The sequence below is a fragment of the Ostrea edulis genome, chromosome 4, assembly GCF_947568905.1.
Source record: "Ostrea edulis chromosome 4, xbOstEdul1.1, whole genome shotgun sequence".
Taxonomy (NCBI): domain Eukaryota; kingdom Metazoa; phylum Mollusca; class Bivalvia; order Ostreida; family Ostreidae; genus Ostrea; species Ostrea edulis.
This window is the reverse complement of record NC_079167.1, coordinates 23268760-23275845: the sequence shown is the minus strand read 5'-3', so window position 1 is coordinate 23275845 and position 7086 is coordinate 23268760.

Below are 7086 nucleotides of genomic sequence, written 5' to 3'. Positions count from 1 at the left end.
GTTGATTTCGTTTAAAAAAAATAAATAATGATTGTTTTGTTTTCACCACAATGTTCTGAACATACATGCCTGTCAGACTCTTTAATAATTCCATTAAACATTTTGTAGACCATTCATAGTAGGTGTTCATATGAGAAGTAGGACTTCACAAATTAGGTGTTCATAGGTTAGGAATTCACATACAAGGTGTTCACAGATAACGAGTTCACATGTATATTATAATTGATACAATTGGTATTACCATAGATTATCTAATGAAAACACATAATTACTTAAAGACCAGGTCTCACACTCTAGCTGTATACAAAGATGGCTGATCAGGTATCGTTCGATAAACTCTAGTCGGCAGTTTTAGTATTTTAGATTACTCAATCATATAGTGCACAAAAAAATCGTGTTTCTAATCACTTTCGATTAGGTCAAACTTTATACTTGTAAACAAATGTGTTTTGAATTATTCAATCATAAACTAAAACAATTGTTGATATTTTCTCGGTCAGTACGATGCTTTATAGTTAGCTTTGCTTACAATATTCAACTCTTTCTCCGTGGATGTGATTGTGAATTTTTAAAAGCACTGTGCAATTCGAAATGCCGTACTTACCGGGTAGGTCATGGTTCTTGACATTGATTTAATGTGATTTGTTGGGGGGATACTGAACCATACATTATAACAGTGGAAAGCATACTATGATCAAAAGATTTTGTGTGAATGTCTTAGTGATGTTTTTAGCGAATATTGGGTGTAACAAAGTAACTGCATGATTTGTTTTATTGCAAGGGAGACAAATACACACATGCAATTGAAAATAATGTGCTATATCTTCCTTTTATTGATAAACTTATCAAAATAACGAATGTCAGACACTTCGACCCAAAGGAATTTCGGCCCAATGACACTTCGGCCCAGATGATTCGGCCCAAAAAGTTGGACCCTTCGGCCCATTTTTTCCGTTCTCAAGCCCATGGTGACCATTTAAAAATAGGTTTTTCTATCCTTATCTTCCAATATCCCAGGGAAAAGGACTGTACACTTACGGGAGAAACATCAGTGTTTGATATCTACATAAAAGTATAATAGATAAATTAATTTTTCTTTGAAAAGAGGGGTGGTAAAAGGGGATTGCAAGCTACAGCTAAAATGGGAAGGTCCTTTACATTAGAGTGCGAAGACGAAATTGGTTTCTATGTGTGTTTTGACACTCTACAGCATTAATTATTGGTTATCTAATGGAAGTATCATATTTCGGTCTCCCTTGGGAACGAATTGTGCTCCTTTGTCAGCTGACCTGTTTTTATATTCTTGGGGCAGAATTTACTCAAAAGCCCCGACATGAGAAAATCTCTTGTAGTGGTCTTCAACTCGATGGCGTTTTATCTTTAAAAAATACTCATTTCCATTCATATGTCGATTTATATCCCACTGAACTCGATATAAAAGACACCACAGAGTTTCCACATCTGCTTCATACTTCGATATTTTATTGAAAATATATGCTGGTGGACTGTTAGTCCCCGAGGGTCTCTACAGCCCAGTAGCTAAGTACTTCGTTACTAGCTTGAAAATACGGATGTATATTTAATTGCTGTTATAAAATTTAGAAATTCATTTCAAAATTAAGGATTATCTCCCTCATGCATAGCTCTTATCCTTGGACGAATTTGGCTCCACTTTTTCGGCACGCTGGTTTTGGCTATATTTAGCTCTAAAACTTCAAAGTTATTTCGGATTTCAAACATTTCGGTTGAGCATCACTGAAGAGACATTATTTGTCGAAATGCGCATCTGGTGCATCAAAATTGGTACCGTATAAGTTTTACATGCTAACGACAAACTAATAACTCAATTTTATGACAAACGGAATGATTTCAGCTTCTTCATCATCAACTTCCCATCCATATGTAGTAATATTCCATTATCACCTGCATATCTCAACCGATTCGATACGCGAGAGCTTGTTCTGCGTATGGTCAGTTTTTAAATTGAAGCAGGCTAGTGAAAAACAAATTGATGTTACATGGATTTCAACAGTCTCGTTTAAAGTCAGCACTTCGCAAATTCTATGGTCGTTATAACGATCTAGTTTTTCACAAGCTCAGAATCAGTTGATGAAGTACCAATCATTGATTATCCCCAACAAATACAATACAAAGCTGACATTAACACGTTAACCGAACCTCCATCTTGAATTAAACTGGCAAGATAAATACTAACAGTTATTGGTTTCATTGATGTTTTCTAAACCGTTCTTTTTTAACCAATCACTCCATTTCTTGAAGTTTCTGTAATAAATTTTCACTGTAGAACTTGCTCTCTTTCCGGACAATAATTCCAGAATACCCCTGATTTTCTTGCAAAAATACATTTGTAAGGAAAATGAATGTATAAAAATATCTACATTACTGTCAGATTATATAGAATTAATGACGGTCAATATTCAGTCCCAACATGGAAAAATTCATATCAATATTTCGAAATATTGATCCAAAACTTCTTCCACACAAGAAAAAGGTTTTTCCTGTTTGAAGATATATCACACTCTTCATAAATGCATTCAAATGTACTCCATCTGGATAAAGATTCGGCCAAACATTTGTAGATTTCTACATAGGAATAATTAAACATCCAAATGCTTTATCTTCTCTAATTTTAGCTAACATTCTAGCTACTAAATAAATTGGAAGACAAACAATCTTTTTTACCAGTGAATTTTTTTTTCTTGTGAAATCGTCAATGCCAAAACATTTTATGTTCCAATATCTAGACTAATATTTTAAAACTTAGTGATTACTATCAATTGCAAACCAATCTACTTCAAAGGGTCCCCATAAACTATTCAAGTAATCAAAAATCTTATAAGACAACCCTACTCATCTGCATCATGGGGATTATCAATAAAATCTGCCCTATTGTTGTGAGATCTCGGTATCCATTCCATTTCCAACGAAATTCCATTTACCAGACAACTTTTATAAATATCCAATGCTATGATATGTAAATCTTCCTTCATACTACGAAGTACCCTTTTTAACAATACTAACAATATTTCAATTATCAGTAAGCCATTCAACCCTCTGTCCTGCAAGATCATGGTTCAAACACAGTAACACTCCAAAACTGTAACTACATGTAACTCTCTCCAAGTTGAACTCTTACAGGGTTCATCAGAATTCCACATACCATGTGCTATACTCTGTCTACTCTCAACACAGTAACCACCAAAAGCATATCCACTTGCATCTGAGTAAACTATCCTTTCACAAACGGGATGATTCCAGCTTCTCCATCGTCAACTTCCCATATTTATATAGCAATATTCCATCATCACCTGCATGTGGTCTTTATATATCTCAACTGATTTGATTCGCAATAGCTTGTTCTGTGTATGATCAGTTTTTAAATTGAGGCAGGCTACTGACAAACAAGTTGATGTTACAGGGATTTCAACATTCTCGTTTAAAGTCAGCATTTCGCAATTTCTATGGTCGATATAACAATCTAGTTTGCCAATACAACCTATCATTGGATTAAATGCTCTCTGACATGTTTCATACCGATTGTTAGGCCGTTCTTGGTACATTTACGTTGACTACGGATTACTCCGTTTACCTAATCAAGACATAGGGTTCACGGTGGGTGTAACCGGATTACAGGGGATGCTTACTCCTCCAAGGCATCTCACATCTGGTTGTCGAGGGGTCCGTGTTTGCCCATCTTTTATTTGTATTCTTTTTAGGAGTTAAGTGATTGATCATTGTTCGTTATCTTCACCTTTTATTCCTCTATTAACCAGTCTACTCTGTTTACCTGGTCAGGATATAGGGCTCACGGTGGATATGACCGGTCGACAGAGCATGCTTACTCCTCCTAGGCACCTGATTCCACCTCGGGTGTGTCCAAGGCACCCGCCGTGAGCCCTATATCTTGATCAGGTAAACGGAGTTTTCCGTAGTCAAAATCAGTGTGCCAAGACAATCGGTATGAAATACGTCAGACCTTCACTATCATAACATTCAGGGCCATAGCAAAAGTATTCGCGATTTTTCAAAATGGCGGCCGTAAACAAGGATGCACTTTAAAATAAGCAAACAATAAAAAAGTTAGAAAAACTTACTTACTATTGTTAATAATTTGTGAGTTTATCTTTGGATCTTATTACAGCCTGAATCCGATAGGGAATTGATAGGTATAGGTTTTTACATATTCATGGGTGATGATTTGCCATATGTCAAGTATACCGTTAAAAAGTCGATCTCGGTTGGGATGTCTCTGGCTATGTTTTCAACAAACTTTTTTCAGTTATATTAATGTCCGGAGACTGTGACGGCCATGTAATCGAAGGAATGTTGTTATTTTGTTTATTTTCACAAGTAATCCTGGCCCAGTGCACTGGTGCGTTGTCCTCTTAAAATAGATGAGGTTTATTGAGAAAATGTCTCGCTATAACTTGCCACAAATGTTCGTCATGTATGTCAATATACTTATGAGCAGTTATGTTGCCATCAACTAGACACACAAAGTCCCTACACCATCATAAATGAAGCATCCCTAAACCATAACCACAATCCGACGTTTACGTGGGGGGACATGCATTGCTTTTCTCCAGACATAAACCTTATGATTATCTCCAATAACCAGTGACGACTTATTGTTAACAAGTACATTCTAACGTTCAGGCGGCTGTCTTTTTGAATAACTTCATTATGTGTCCTCTGGTTCTGTTTGTATTGGACATCATCAGCAGCTTCTCTCTGTCGACTCGGTCTTTCCCAGCCAATATCCTGTACACTTGGATCATATCACTATAGCTGACAGAATTTATTCAAAAACTTATACGTGAGAAGTCAGTTTTTAAATCGAGGCAGGCTACTGACGAACAAGTTGATGGTGCAGGGGTTTCAACAGTCTCGTTTTAAAGTTAGCATTTCGCAAATTCTATGGTCGTTATAACGATCTAGTTTGCCAATACAACCGATTGTTAGACCGTTCTCGGCACACTAATTTTGGCTACGCATAATTCCGTTAACCTGATCAAGATATAGGGCTCACGGCGGGTGTGACCGGTCGACAGGGGATGCTTACTCCTCGCAGGCACCTGATCCGACCTCTGGTATATCCAAGGGTCTGTGTTTGCCCAACTCTCTATTTTGTATTGCTTATAGGATTATGAAATTAATCACTGTTCGTTATCTTCACCTTTCATATGTACATAAAGTAGACGGAATTAGGATATTCTTTGTTATTAACTTATCAGCAGCATTTACCATATGTACCAGTCGAAAACGACGAAAAAGTAGACAACACAATGTAAAATCAGTCCAGGTACACACGGTGAGTTGGCATTATAAAACACTTTGGAAAATGATTTTGTGAATTCTTTCTGTTTTTGGAAATTGACTAGAAACTTCGTTTCTATGCACAAAAAATTGGTCATTTCGTTGATAAAACTTAAGAGCTTCTGGGGGCTTCGCCCCCTGGGCCCCCACCAGGGCTTTCCCATACTTTGCGTACACTTCATTTTCTTTCTGGCTACGCGCCTGCCAACCTAGACCAAAAGGATCTCAACAAAACTGAAAAAGAATTCACATAACACAGAGATGCTTCAACCGTGGACACCAATATGGCTAACATGATCTTACTGTTCTGGTTAAAACCAAGGTCACAAGGTTATTGATCATGGTATGATATGAATACCTTGCCATAAAAAGCCTATATACAGAATATGAAGGTTTTATCTTAAATAGTTCAGTAGACATTAAATAGGTAAGATTTTTATTAAAAGTAGGTCAAACTTCCAGGTCAAGGTCACAAGGTCAAGCTTAAAAAGATAATAAGGTCTTGCCATAAAGATTATATCTACAAAGTATGAAAACCCTACCTTAAATAGTTCAGGAGATATTGAACAAGTCAGGATTTTTTTTTCAAAAAGTAGGTCTAACTCCAAGATGAAAAGATCAAACATCATTGTGTACAAAGTCTTGCCATAAAGAATCTGTATTCAAAATATGAAAGCCCCATCTAAAATAGTTCCATATATATTTGATTGGTTGTGTTTTCTTTAAAGTAGGCCAAACTCAGAGTTCAAATTCACAAGGTCAAAGATCATGATCTGAAATGAAAGGTCTTGCCATAAGAAATATAAATAAAAGATATGAAAAATGTACTTTAAATATTCAGGACATATAGTATAGGTCATATTTGTTTATTAAAAGTAGGTCAAACTTCCAGGTCAAAAACTGACCATACGCAGAACAAGCTCTTGAGTATCGAATCAGTTGAGAGATATAAACACCATATGCAGGTGATAATGGAATATTGCTACATAAATATGGGAAGCTGACGATGGAGAACCTGAAACCATCCCGTTTATCATAAAAATTAGTTGTTAGTTTACCGTTAATATCTATTTTCAAAAAAATATCTTAGTATGAAGCAGAAGTGGACGACTCTGTGGTTTCTTTTATTTCGAGTTCACTGGAATACATGTATATCGAATCGACATATGAATGAAAATTATTATTGTTGATAGATAGATAGAACGTCGATGATAAATCTGAATATCGCATTGAAGGCCACAAAAAAGATTTTTCTTCTCACGTAGAAGTATTTGAATAAATTCTGCTTCATAAGAATATAAAAGCAGGTCAGCTAACAAAGGAGCACAATTTGTGTCCATCGAAATTACAACGGACTGTAGACATATATTATATGATGAACATTAAAATGACATTTGACATGATGTTGATTTGCGTATAGGCAGCTACGCGCCTGGTTGGGGTCACAATATGGGGTCAAATTTTTTCATGAGAATAAAGATTGATTTTAAAAACCTTTTAAAAATCACAACAGCTGAAAAATGCAAAAGGTGACTCGGGTGAGCGATGTGGCCCATAGGCCTCTTGTTTATATCTAGATATTGTTAGAATACAAAACTATGTATTTCTTCTTTTTTCTAATAAAATGATGAAAACTGATAATGAATTTATGTTTATAGAAGTAAATTGAATCAATGAATGGAATCTTATTTTTGCCTAAAGTCTGATTTACTGGTTAAACCGGCATTTCGTAGAGTTGTATAGGGAAGG